Genomic DNA, 15,159 nt, shown 5'->3' with positions numbered 1-15,159 from the left:
ATTTTACTTTAATTTAAAACAGCTGGCTGTATATTCATTCACCACACATTTATTACATCATAGTCCATCTGGGTTGCTATACAAAATGCCATAGACTGGGTAACTTATAACTGATAACAGAAATCTATTTCTCACAGTTCTGGAGGCTGGGGAGTCCAAGATCTGGGTGTCGGCATGGTTGGGTTCCAGAGAGGGCCCTCTTCTGGGTTGCAGACTGCCAACTTCTCACTGTCTTCACATAGTGGAAGCGACAAACAAGTTCCCCTGGGCCTCTTTCATAAGGGCACTAATCCCAGCCAGGAGGGCTTTGCCCTTATGACCTAATCACTCCTAAATGTCCCACTTCCTAAAACCATCATCTTAAGGGTTAGAATTTCAACATAGGAATTTTGGGGGAACACAATGTCAAACCGTGATAAGTTACAAGATTCCATTCTTTGAATGTGAAGTTATTAATTGTACCTTCACCTTTTTCTTCCTTAGGTAAGAGACTCCCATAACACACAATCTACTCTTTCCAGTTTGACTTTTTTTTTAATGAGAAAGGACTTTAAAACTCTTGCAAAGAAAGCTAAGTGTAGGGGACTAGCTTTTTTAAGATTTTCTGCTCCCAGATCTTTTATCATCACTTTTCCATCCCAATTTGCAGTAACATTTTTTTCAATTTGCTAACATATTATTATCAAGTCTTTTCAAACCATTCAAAGTAGTTTTCATAGATCAGCAGCCATTTTTGCATATTTATGTTCCATAATCTTGCATAATACAATTACAAGTCCTGCTGGCTCAAACAAGTTTGGGAATGCACACAACTGACTCAGATGAGTTTTACATGGTAATTGGTGGGATCAGAAGTGTGGAGTGCACCAGAACAAGAGTCCTCAACCCCAGGGCCACAGACCAGTACTGGTCCATGGCCTGTTAGGAACCAGGTCACACAGCAGGAGATGGGTGGCGGGTGAGCAAGCATTACCACCTGAGGTCAGCCTCTTGTCAGATCAGTGGCAGCATTAGAGTCTCACAGGAGTGTGAATCCTAATGTGAACTGTTCATTTGAAGGATCTGGGTTGCATGCTTATGAGACTCTAATGGCTGAGGTTGAACAGTTTCATCCTGAAATCATACACACCAGTCCCACCACCAACCCCTTCCCCTGAGTCCGTGGAAAAACTGTCTTCCATGAAACTGGTCCCTGGTGCCAAAAAGGTTGAGGATCGCTGCTCTAGAAGACAGCCTACTAGCAGTTAAATCTCAATGTGAGCGTCAATGTATTTAACAGAGAGAACAGAGAGTGCTGCTCCTCTCAACAAGTGGTTCAGTAGAAGCCCTCCGTGGACAGTTATTTCACTTGGTTTTCCTAGTCCATACAGTCTGCAGAGTAGTGGCTGGAGATCAGGCTTGGCAGAATTGGCGGGGGCCAATGATTAGGCATTTGGCATGCCAGCCTAAGAATTATCATTTATTTCTGCAGAAAATAGAGGTGCTGGGCAGGATTTTAATCAGGAATGTGATGTGAAATAATGCATTTTCTGTGCATGTACGTATCAGGTTTTAGGAAGGAATCTTAATTCAGTAGGATATAAATTAAAATAATTCTGACATTTCTTTAATTACTCATCTCCAAAGATGCTCTGTTGAATATCCCTTTCTGAAGAAGATTCCTTTAAGTGATCAAAATTTAATTCTTCTTGTTTTAAGATGCAGTCTCATATTCTAATTAAAGCCACACACACCCTAACACGGGCTTGTGGCAAGGGGAACTTGGAAAGAAAGGAAGATATAGCTCCTGTTTCTCTACCCCTCCCCCTTCCTGGCCTCTTCCTCCTCCCTTATTTCTCCTCTTTCCCTTCCCCTTCCCACCTACTCCTTTTTCTTGTTCTTGTTCTTCCTCCTTCTTTCCTTTTCTAACAGCTTAAAACACCACACATTTTCTATCTCACAACCTCTGTAGGTCAGGAGTCTGGGCAAGGCTTGGCTGAATCCTAAGCAAGGCCACAATCAAAATGTTGGCCCAGGCTTGTTTCTCCTCTGGAGGCTCCATTGGCAACCGGTTTATTTCCAAGCTTACTTAGGTTATGGTAGAATTTATTCTTTTCTGCTTGTAAAACTGAGAGCTCCAGCTTCCTGATAGCTCTCACTCTTGGCTCCCAAAGGTCCCACAGCCTCTTGTATGGCCCTCTTCATATGCCTTTTTATTTTTTTTTTTTAGGCAGAGTCTTGCTCTGTTGCCCAGGCTGCTAGAGAGCAGTGGCACGATCCTGGCTCACTGCAACCTCTGCCTCCCAGGTGCAAGAGATTCTCCTGCCTCTCAGGTAGCTGAGATTACAGGCCACACCACCATGCCCAGCTAATTTTTGTATTTTTCATAGTAGAGACAGGGTTTTGTCTTGTTGGCCAGGCTGGTCTCAAACTCCTGACCTCAGGTGATCCACCCACCCATAAGCTCTCTTTCAATAACACCAGCCCATAAGCACTCTTTCAATAACAGTCTTGCTTCTTCAAAGCCAGAAAGGGAAAGTGAGTCTACTAGCAAGATGAAGTCTTATATAAGTGATATTAACACAGGCATGACATCCCATCATCTTGCCATATTCTGTTAGTTAGAAGCAAGTCAGAGGTCCCACCCATACACAAGGGGAGGGTATTATGCAAAGACATGATTCTCAGGAGTTGGGGATCACAGGGGTCATGTTAAAGCCTGTTTGACACACAAGCTAACTCAGTCATGCCATTTTCAGTTCAGTCTCTTATTAAATCTTCACTCAAATTTGGATTTCTTCTCCTTCCATTCTCCTTAGAGTTTTAGATACATGGTGTTATGAATTGATTTGTGTCCCCCCAAAATTCATATGTTGAATTCTTAACATGCAGTAGCTCAGAATGTGACTTTATTTGGAGATAATATCTTTAAACAGGTAATCAATTTAAAATGTCATTAGGGTGCAGTGTAATCCAGTATGACTGGTATCCTTTTAAAAAAAAAAGGAAATTTAGAGACAGACATGCACATAGGGAAAACATCATGTGAAAATGAAGGCAGAGATCAGGGTGATGTTTTTAAAAGACAATGAGTATTAAAGATTGATAGAAAATCATCAGTAGCTAAGAAAGTGGCATAAGGCAGATTCTCCCTCACAGCTCTCAAAAGGAACCAAGCCTGCTGGCACCTGGATCTCAGCATTCTAGGCTCCAGGACTGTGAGACAATAGATCTCTTGTGTAAGCCACTCAGTCTGTGGTGCTTTGCTATGACAGGCCTAGAAAATGAATGACATGGTACTGGGAGGAGACATCTGGGCCATGTGAATTTTTTAGACTCCCCCGAGCTCTAGACTTCCTGTCTGGTCTGCGAATGGTACTGTCTATGTTGTATCTACTGCTAATGTGTCAGGACCCATCATGTTCCTTTGAACATGGATGATACACATACTGTTAACTGGGTCTCCAAGTGTTGTCCCAGAAGCTTTTTCATCCTCTAGACCTCTGCCTCTTCAAGCATGAGAAGCAATTTGATCAAATTTCCTCTTTAGAATGATCCCCCCGTGAAAGTAGAGAATAGGTCATATGACAGCCAGACTACAGCAGGGACAGATGGATTTTTGTGACCTCTATACCCACTCAGGGGATGCCACAACCAGGTATAAGGTGAGCCTGAGGCTAAGACCAGGTGGGTCTTTGTGCCACCTTTGTCTCCTTGTCAGAAAAGTTATTCCTTTTTCTCTCCCACTCCCATCTGCCAGTACTTACTAAATATTTGTTTCATTCCAAGAATAATAGAGATGGTAGAACTTGTGGGGCTCCAGGGAAATCCCTAGGCCCCTGAAATAGGAGCTTGCAGTTAATAGCTTTCTGAGTGTCTTATTACTTACTGACTGAGAGTTAGATAAGCTAGAGCTTGGGTGAGAGCTTTTATCCTTTTCCTCCAGAACACCTTGTAATAGGAAATCAGCCAGCCTGCCTGTCCCAAGACCTTTGCTCTTGCTCTCTCCATCTGAAACACGGTTTCTCTGGATCTTTGTGTGGCTGGCTCCTTCTTACTCCAGGTCCTAGCTTCTGTGTAACTGCCACAGAAGTGGTCATCCTGATGAAAATAAGGCCCTCCTGATAGTCTCTATCATGCCTCCCTGTTTATTTCCCCCAAAACCCCTTCCTTAATATTAACTGCAAATTATTAACCACTAATTCATTACTAATTATTAATATTAATTAATTTATTTTGGCTGATTGTTCTTATTGCCTCTCTCCAATTCTAAAATTCAAGTTCCACTACCTTTATTATTCTTGAAATAAAACAAATATTTAGTAAGTACTGGTAGATGGAGGAGAAGGAAGAGCTTTTCTGACAAACAGAGAAAGATGGCACAAAGACCCACTTGGTCTCAGCCTCAGACTCACCTGACCTGGTTGTCCCCTAAGTGGGTATAGAGGTCACAGAAATCCATCTGACCCTGCCCTAGACTGGCTGTCATATCCCCCACCCCCACTAGGAGTAGCTTTCTAAAGAGGAAATCTGATCAAGCTACTTCCTAACTAAAATCCTTTAGTGGCTTTCCAACATGGCATGTGACATAGCTTAGGTTCTTGTCCCCATTCAAATCTCATGATAAAATGTAATCCCCAGTATTGAAGGTGGTCCCTGGTGAGAGCACCATCCCTTTGGTGCTGTCCTCTCAAGAGTAAGTGAGGTCCCACAAGATCTGTTTGTCTAAAAGTGTGTGGCCCCTCCCTGCATCCTTGCTCCTGCTTTCACCATGTGACTCTGCTTTTGCCTTCCACCATGATTGTTGCCTTCCACCATGATTGTAAGTTTCCTGAGGCTTCCTCATGTTACCAGAGTAGTAAAACCCGAGCCAGAGTCTGGCTGCGGCAGTGACAGCGCTGAATTCTAACCACTAGACCACCAGGGAAATGTAAGCCAGTTTGAGCTTAGGTTCTTGGCCTTCCTGAACCGGAAGAATGGAGAAAGGACCCCCAGAAGTACAGTGAGTTTTACAGCTGGAATAAAACTTGTGGACCCAAAGAGTAGGCAAAGTGTGGTTTATTAGGCAGAGTGAAAGGACAGCTCCCACGCTTGTGTGGGAAGGGATCCAGAGAGGAATCCCTTCAGGCAGGGGTGGCTGGAGTTTTAACTCTTGAGTTATTCCCACCCCATTCATGTTCTTGTCCAATGAGAGGAGTTTTTTCAAACTTCCTCTGGATTGATCTTCAACTCTGTTATCGGATTAGCTACTTGTTTTATAACCCTGAGTCACAGAGCCCCCTCCTCCAACAGCCAGCACAGGAAATTCAGAGACAGACAAAGAGCCCTACCTGGCTTGTGGGCAGCAAACAGAGAGATCTACCTGGCCCCTAGTGGCCTGAGGCGGGAAAACCGGAGATCCCAGGAAGTCCCTCTAAAACAGCCCCACATTCAGAAGCCAAGCAGATGCTAGCACCATGCTTCCTGTAAAGCCTGCAGAACCATGATCCAACTAAGCATCTTTATAAATTATCCAATCCCAGGTATTTCTTTATAGTAATGCAAGAACGAACACACACAGCATGGAAGGTTCTTGATGACCTCATATATTACCTTCTTGTGGCTACTTTAATAAATTATCACAAATTTGGTGGCTTACACAACACAAATTTATTTACTCTCCTGCAGATCAGGCGTCAGAAGTCCAAAATGAGTCTACTGGGGCAAAAATCCAGGTGTCAGCTGGGCTGTGATACTTCTGAAGCCTGTAGGTGTAGCAGGAGTGGCTGCGGGAAACGGATCTCTGGGACAACGAACACAGGAGGAAGGTTTATTCGGCCAGGAGCAAGGTGGCATAGTTGCCTAACAGCCAAACTCCTCTAACAAAGGGAAGTTCAGCCTTTATATAGACTTATACTTTAGATGTTACACGTGGAAGAATCTTAGGTTCATAGTTTTAGGACTCACATGTGAAAAGGTTTCTGTTTACAGTTTCAGGAATCACATATGAAAGGGTTCCTGTTTACAGTTTTAGGACTCATATGTGAAGGTTTCTGGTCTGATCTTGTAAAAATGGTGCCTTCTGGAGAGTTTCCCCAAGGCCTAGCCTGTCACCTATAGGAAGGTAAAACTGGAGGCGCCAGTCAGTCAACCTTTTCTTCTATTGAAATGCAGCATGATAGTCAAAGGGGAAGTTGATCTGAGAAGCCTGGGTCTCCCTCTTCATAGGGAGAATCTATTTTCCAGCTTTTCTTGTCTACCGGAGGCCACCTGTATTCCCAATCCCACAGCCCCTAGCCCCTTCCTCTGTCTTTTAAATGGATTATTTCATCCTCTGTTTCTATCATCACAATGCCTTCTTCTTTCAAGATTCCTTGTGATTATACTGGGCCCACCTGGATAATCAAGGCTCATCTGTCCTTCTGGAGATCTTAACATAATCACATCTACAAAGTCCCTTGGTTATTGAAGCAACATATTTATATGTTTTCGTTATTAAGATGTGAGACATCCTAGGATGTGGGACATTAGTTTTGTGGGAGACAGGGATCGTTCAGCCTACTTTTCTTTCTTTCTTTCTTTCTTTCTCTTTTTTTTTTTTTTTTTGACTTTTTAAAGAATACTTTATTTCCTTGTTTTGCAAATGAAGCTGGCTCTTTCTTCACCTCTTGCCACCACTCTCAGCCCCTGGTCTCAATCGCCAGCCTTTGCACTTACTACCCCCATTGTCTAGGTAATTCACACCAGTCCCTCAAGACTAGCCACAGGCATTGCCTCTTCTGGGAAAACATCTTACAGACCAGAATATGACTCCTGTGTGCATTCCTAATAGTACCTTGCTTATTTCTATTGTCACCACACTGATTTGTAATTATTTGATTTGTTTGACTCTTCCAGGGGCTTTTAAGCATCTCTTGCTAAAGAATATACCTAAAATTTTGTAGGCATTCCCTCATAAATGTTGAATGTTTGAATCAAAGAATAAATAAACATTTAGGAAATGATGTTGTATTAGTCAACTTGTTTCCTCATTACTGTTAAAGATAAAAGAATGCCAAGCCACATTGTTTAGACAGAAGCAGGCACCACATCCCTGAGAGAGGAGCACATCTGAGCAGCCGTATGTGAGAAGTCAGTTGCATTCCCCATACACAGTTGCCTCCACAGCTGTCCTTTTAACCACTGTAACCACAGAAGTGGGGGAACAATAGGGTGGGGTGAAATGAAAAGAAAATTTTCCAAAGCTTCATTTGTCTCATAAATACAGATATTTAATTTTGTTTTCTCAGTTATTTAGTTTATTTTAGATTCATATGAAAGTCTACCCTAATTTCTGGATTTTAATGGCTTGTGACATTTATATGGGCATTTGTGTGTAGCTTGCAATGACACAGCTGTTCAGACAAAGAAAGTGTGATGCATAAAACCTATTGGGTTCAAGGAATACATTCACACTCCTCAAGACTCACTGGTAAAAGCAGTGAAGCAAACAATATGCACACCTCCTGAGGGTTGAAAAATAAAGCTTAAATACTGAATTGTGCTGAAATACTTGAGTTCATCTGAAGGGCCTCTCAACAGTAAATTATTAGAACCTATTTGCCTTTACCCTAAGTAAAGATTTTTCATAAAGAAGGGGTAGAGAGCTTATAGAGACTGAAAAGGACTCTCTTTTTTATGACAAATTAGTACCTGCAAAGTTTTAACTGCACTAGTCGTTAGACAAAAATGCAGAATAATCAGAAAATGTTTTACTATTAAGCTTATCTGCTGATAGACTGAAATATAACTTTTAGAGCCTAAAAAATCATTAATTTAATTAGAGCATCAGTGAATGCTATAGTATGACTGTTAAAGCTGTTTTTTACATGGTTATAAACTTTCATGAATTTAAGTGTGAAGTTGCCAGTGTAGAATTGAATGATACTTAAAGCTTTATTTTTTCAAATAAAAAAGTTTAATAAAACAGTAAGAGCAGATAAGCTAGGGTCATGCTCAATGGCGAAATTTTAAAAGTACTCCATTATATTGAAGGATAAAACAAAAGAAAGTCTACTGTCACTTCATTTAACATGGTTCTAGAAATCCTAAGAAATGCAAATAAACAAAAAAAAAGTAAAAAGCATAAATATTGAATAGGAGAAAATTAAATCATCATTATTGGCAGATAAAATTATTGTATATATGGAAAACACAAGGGAATCAAGTAAAAAAAAAAACACTGCAAGACACAGATACTTTCTCCGTTTGCAATATTTTCATGTTTGTTTATTTTTTAAAATCTTTGTTGAATCTTTACAATTAAACTAATATTTGCCTGTGCCTTTAAATTCAAAAAAGATAGACATGTGACATAACAAGTTGAAGATGCTGCTCTCTCATCACACTCTTGAGGAATAATCATAATTAATAACTGATATTTAGGCTTCCAGACGCTCTTCTGTGCATACACTATTATTCTAAAAATCATGCAGAGAAATAAATGTTGGAGAATAGCCTGCACAATTCCAGAGAAAAAAAGCATTGTGAAGCGACTAACCATAAAGTGGTTTTAAAATTCGATTCAGCAGGAATTGACAGATCAATCAATGGTAGAAAACAGAGAATATGTGAGTACAAATCTATGTAAGTACAAAAATTTCATCCATTTGTAATCAGTAGGATTAAAGGGGATTATTTACCAAATAAGGTTGGAATAACACACTAGCCATTTGCAAACAAAGAAGAAAGGCAATTGACTTCTTATTTCAAAATAAATTCTATATAAATCAAAGATATAAATAATTTTAAAAAATAAAAACAAATGCTAGAAGACATGGGTGAATCATTTTATATTTTTTGGATGTAAAAAGCATTTCTAGATAAAATGTAAAACCTAAAAGCCATAAAAGGAAAAGACTGTTGACTAGATACAATTTAGAATACTGGTAATTTCTTTACTAAATTTTAAAAGTCATGACAAAAAGGAAAGATAAAAATAAGCTGGAGAAAGACAGTAATACTATGACAAGCAAAGTTGTGTTATCCTTATAAGACACCAGAGTCTTATAAATCAGCAAGCAAAAGATGAAGAGTCCAATAAGGAAATGAACAAAGCACATTAACAGAAGACTCACAGAAGAAATAAAACAAACTTTAAAAATAGGAAAATATGCTCAATCTCATTCAGAATAAACAATGCTGATGAAATTAATGAGATAGATGCTTTGCCCATTAAATTGTAAAAATTAAAAAGATCACTAAACTTCAATGCTGAGGAGGGCATAGGAAAATGGGCTTTCTTATATACTGTTAATAAGAATGTAAACTAGTACATACTTTTAAGAGTACAATTTGGAAATATATAACAAAAACTTTAATGTGTATACCTAGAAATTCTATGTAGAAAATATCTATATATTACTTCTTATAACTAAGGAGAATTGTAAATCTAAATAAATTGTAGTATATTCATACTATGGAATACTAACAAAGCCATTAAAAAATTATTTTAATGTTAAAAAAAAAATTTCTTCTTATAGTCTTCATCTTTTGCTTGCTGACTTGCAAGACTCCGGATGTTAAGGATAACAGAACTTTGCTTGTCATAATGTTACTATCTTTTTCCAGTTTATGTTTATCTTTTCTTGTGTTGTGACTTTTTAAATTTAGTAAAGAAACTACCAGCATTCTAAAACTAGCACGGTAGTGCTACATATACTGATAAAGAAAAATGTCTATGCTATTTTGTCAAAAGCTTCTAGGAAGAGAAAACTCTCCAAAAGTCTCCACTTTTCTCTTACTCTTCCCCTATCATTTCCATGAAAATTCCAAGAAGTGCAGTGTATCAATCAGCTATTGCTACACTGATTCTCAACAACAAATCACGCCAAAACTCAGCAGCTTTAAGCAACATTTATTCTCACAAATTGTGTGAGGGTTGAATGATCTAAATTGGCATCTGCTGGATGGTTCTATGATACTACTATAGTTAGGATGACTCAGGAATCTGAAACTGAAGGGAAGTTAGCTGGGTTCAGTTGGGAATGCCTCTGTTCCATAAATTTCCCGTCTTTCTCCTGAGACAAGCAGGCTAACCTAGCTGTCTCTTTTTACAGCAGGGAAATAAGTGGGCAAGCAGAAAAATGCAAGGCTGGCCCACCCATCAATTCCACTTCATTTTATTGGTGAAGAAGGTCATATGACCAAACCCGGAATCAAAGAATGAAGAAATAAACTTCCACTTGGGTAGAAACTTCAAATCACATGGCAAAATTGGTGAATACAGGAAGAAGTGAAGAGTCAAGCCATTAATGCAATCTCTACAGTCATACATGAGGACAGCTCAGGTTACATTTACAGGAAGACACAAGTGTTACCTCCCTATTTGAGGAAGCTCTTCCTATGTCATCCATATTACAGCAAGACCACAGCCACATGCTTTCCATTACTTTGTGAAATAATTTTTGTCTATATGTGTATTGAGAAACTTTAGGGAAGAAAAAGTAGTTGGGTCATGCAAGGGCTTCAGTGTTCATAGATCTCTTAATCTGATAGCAAAAAAATATAATCATTTCTTACTGAAATTGTTAACATTGAAAAAGTACTCTCCTAGGCATGAAACGAGAGCTTTTTCCCTTTAATATGATTAATCCAGTTGAAATCATATGCACATCTTTGGGCCAATAAGTCACTAGGAAAATGCCATGAACTTATTGGCTTGAAATGGCTCACCTTTTCCAGAACTGAGAATGAGATGGGTACCTGGTCAAAACAGGGGTGACAAAGAAGGAAGAAATTAAAAATGTTGGAATAGAAAGCAAGAATGTCTATTACCAGAAGGAAGGTTTTTTAAAAATTTAATTAGAGAGAAAAGGAGGAAATATTAGAATGAGAATATGCTTAGAAAAAAGTTTGGAAGGCAGTGTTCCAAAATGTTTTCAGTGGTTACTGGGGAAAAGAATGGGATGGTAGTGGATGCATGAAAGTAGGAAACTTCCAATTATTTCTTTTGTCTTCTTTTTTTTGAGTGTGGAATATATATATATATATATATATATATACACACACACACATATATGTACATATATACACATATATATGTGTACATATACATACACATATATATATGTCTTAGAAATGGCTCACCTTTTCCAGTACTAAGAACGAGATGGGTCCCTGGTGAAAATAGAGGTGACAAAGAAGGAAGAAATTAAGAATGTTGGAAAAGAAAACAAGAACGTCTATTATCAAAAGGAGGGCTTTTTTAATTTGAGAGAAAAAGAGGGAATATACACATATATGTATATATTATTATACAAAATATAAGTATAAAGTATTAATATAACTCTTACTTAGAATTAACATTCTCATTTTTTTCAATAAAATCTACACTATAATAGCCTTGATAGCAAGATTTTCTATTCTAGAGTCATAATCTGATTTCTCCCTTGTGATATGGGTAGTACAACAGTATATTTCAAGATTTTTTTATCCTTCTATATTTTAAGTAATTAATAATTCCATCACAGGTTATCAAGCACTTCTTATACAAATTGCAGTGACAAATCCTTTGGAACAAGATGATACAACATGTTCCTACAAATCACATCTCTGTTTCTGCACTTTATCTGCTAAACTAGCTTAGTGAAAAATCAGGTAGCGCTGGCAAATGGGGTTCATATAAATTTGTTTTTTCCTTTATTTGTGCTCGACGGCATTGTTTTTCAGTGCTCTCAATGACTATTGCAAACACACTCCACCTTTTATTTGAAGTCCTCCCTTGAACCTCAGCCTTTCTCATTCTCAGAAAATAATTTCGCCTACACTTTGAAAAAAATGTGGACCAGGACTCAGGTTTCTGCTCTATTTCCTATCTCCATCTGCAAACTCCAAAACTGGATAAATTCCTGTCTGCTATACCCTAGTCTAAGAATAAGCTAACCCGTCATCTGTAGAAGACCAAAGCAACCATTCATTCCCTTAACTCTATCTGTCTCTCTTCCTCCAAAACCTTGCTTCATCAGTCATTTGATCTCTTTTGTTTCTGTGTTCCTACTATTCTGTTTATTGGCTTTTTACCTTCAAGGTTTTCCATTTCATCCAGATCTAAACTTCAGAATCATGTCTGCTAGATTGAATTTCCATGAAGAAGTGTCCTATATTTATTTGTTCAAGGTTAGATCTCCAACACTTAAAGAAGTACTCATCGGTAGTATCTTTTACATATCTATATCTTTCTCTATCTATCTATCTATCTATCTATCTATCTATATATATATATATAGAGAGAGAGAGAGATTCAGTGATTAAATATCCGATTGCCTATTGGATTTGTCACTTAGATGGACCACAGATATCTCAAAACTGAGCTCTTCATCTACCTCACTGGCAGCTTTTCAAAGTTGCCATTTTCCAGATGTGGTAGGGAAGTTTCCAAAATTCAGTAGACTTAAGGGACTCTGAAAAGAAGGACAACCTGTGTGAACTGCGATTACCCACTTCTCACTCCTTCTGCACTGGCACTGCTTCATATCCAAGAACAACAGCACAGGCTTAAGTGGGAGTCCCAAGAAAGACAGCCTACATTTCTGCCAGCAAGCTTAAATGGGACAAAACTGCAAAATTTGAATGTCAGTTAGAGAAAATAAAGTAATATTTCTTATACATCTGACTAATGGACTGTCATATAAAGATGCATATACACTCAACAAAAGAGGCACAGGGATGAAAGAGCAAGTCAATTTTGGTGAAAGGTTGAGGAAAGCTTTGTAAAGGCTTTGTAAAACTTTGTAAGGTTTTGAATAGGACCTTGCAATATGAGCGAGTTTAGAAAATAGTGACTTAGCTTATTGTTCTGTGTCAGCGCCAGCTAGGTATACCGCAATTCAGTCCTGGCACTCACCACCCAGAGTTAGGTACACCCTTACAAGTTAAAGGAAATAATACCCAACAAGACTATTTTTTCTTTAGAAACTTTCCTCTTACTTTGAGGGTCCCCAGGTTACCCATACGTCTTCTGCATTAATCAGTGTTTTGTAGAGAAGTAGAACCCATAGTGTGTGTGTAGCAGGGAAGAGAGAGATATTTGTTTTAACAAATTAGCACACATGGTTGTGAGGACTGGCAAGTCTGAGATCCATAGAGCAAGTTGGCCAGCTGGAAATTCAGGTAAGAATGTTGCAGTCTTGAGTCCCAATTCTGCAGAGCATGCCAGGCAAGCTGGAAACTCTGGCAGTATTTCTATATTGCAGTCTTAAATTTATTGCCATCCGGTAAGAAGTACAGGTTCCTACAAACCCCTCAGGCTCAATAATTTGCTAGAACAACTCATGGAATTCAGGAAAATCCTATACTTAAACTTACGGTTTTATTTGAAGAATACAAAACAGGAAGATCAAACCAATAGACACATAAGTGAAGTTTAAGAATAAATACATAGTGTTCTCCCCTCATGGAATCAAGGCATGTTACTCTCCCAGCGCATCAGTGTGTTCACCAACCAGGAAGTGATCCTTAGCCTCAATGTTTGTAATTTTTATTACAGTCGTATTACATAGTTACAACTGATTAAATGGTTGTCTACATGACTGAACTCAATCTTCCACACCCCTCCTCTCCCCAGAGGTTGGCTGGCCCAGTGTTGTAACCTTCTAATAACATGGTTGGCCTTCCTGGTGACCTGCCCATATTCTAAACCTATATAGGGGCTCACCCTGAGTCATTTCATTTGCATCAAAAAGACACTTTTATCACTCAGGAAATAAGAGAGTTTTAGAAGGTCTGCATCAGGAACTCAGGACGAAGACTAGATAGTTTATCACATCATTTTCATGTAGCTGTAGCAAGGGAATGTGAAGAACGTCATGCAAAATATGTCTAGAAATAAAGATCAGGGAAAATTGGGAATGACATGAATGCCATACTAAGATGTCTGAACATTTTAGTGAGGGTCAGGGAGCAAGTGAATGTCCTTAGGAAATGAAATAATATGCATAGACTTGAGGCTTAGGAAAAGTCATTCTGGAATTAGAGTGAGGGAGGGATATAAAGGTATGACTCTAGTTAGGGCACGTATCCAGGGACTATTTCTGTATTTGAGGTAAGATGAACTGAATCTGTACAATGGGGAAGAGATTAAAAGCTTACTCAAAAATATAATCAGCTGATTCTAGAAAATAGCATTAAATAAGAACGAACACTTCTACAGAGCTTATTTAGTTCTAGGTAAAGTTCTAAAAGCTTTTCATACATTAACTTTTTAAACTCTCATCCTATAATGTGGTCACTATTATCTCCACTTCACAGATTAAAAACTGAGGCTTAAGAGGCCAAGTAATTTTCCCAAGGTCACCAAAGAAACCAGGCAGACTGGCTTGAGCATCTCTACTCTTAACCATTATTTTTCTGCCTCTTGGCAAGAAGGGGAACAAAGATTCTGGGGTTACAAGCCTCGGCAGCTGGAAGAGAAGTTCTGAGATACTCAGACCTAGAAGCATCCTTGGCACAAGCGGAAGATGGGATAGGGTTAGTGGAGAGAAAAGAATGATGAATTCTATTTTGGCTGTGCTTAATGTGAGTGAAAATGAACAGCATATACAATGTCTATCTTCTGGGTCTTTACAACCAAAAAAGTAAGATCTTCCAACCTACATTTTTGGTAACTGACATTAAGTGTTAGATCTAATATCTTAATGATCTTATTTTTAACTCAACTTGATTCTAATTTTTTTCCACCTTTAATTATATTTAACTTTAATTATGTTTATTATGTGTGCAGGCCTATGTCTCTTTCTAGTGACTTATGAAATTCTATTGATTTGTTATTTTTTCCCACTGCTATGACAATGAGAAAGCATCTGATTGCTGCAGTCAGTTGAGTGGCGCACCATTAAGGTACACTCCAAATATCAATAACATGGAAAAATATAGCCCCAGAGAAACATTAAAATTACTGTGATAATTTATATACAATACATTACAACTATCTTAGTCTGTTCAGCTGCTATAGCAAAATATCACAGACTGTGTGGTTTACAAGCAACAGAAATGTATTTTTCACAGTTTGAGAGGTTGGAAAATCCATGATCAAGGCACTGGTAGATTTGGTGTCTAGCAAAGGCCTGTTTCCTACTTGACACTTTCTCACTATGTCCTCAACATGATGGAACAAGCTCCTTTGAGCCTATTTTATAAAGGTACGAGTCCCATTAATGAGGGCTT

Source organism: Cebus imitator, unplaced genomic scaffold (genome assembly GCF_001604975.1).
Source record: "Cebus imitator isolate Cc_AM_T3 unplaced genomic scaffold, Cebus_imitator-1.0 Scaffold205, whole genome shotgun sequence".
Lineage (NCBI taxonomy): Eukaryota > Metazoa > Chordata > Mammalia > Primates > Cebidae > Cebus > Cebus imitator.
The sequence above is the reverse complement of the archived record's forward strand: the minus strand, read 5'-3'. Positions refer to the sequence as shown.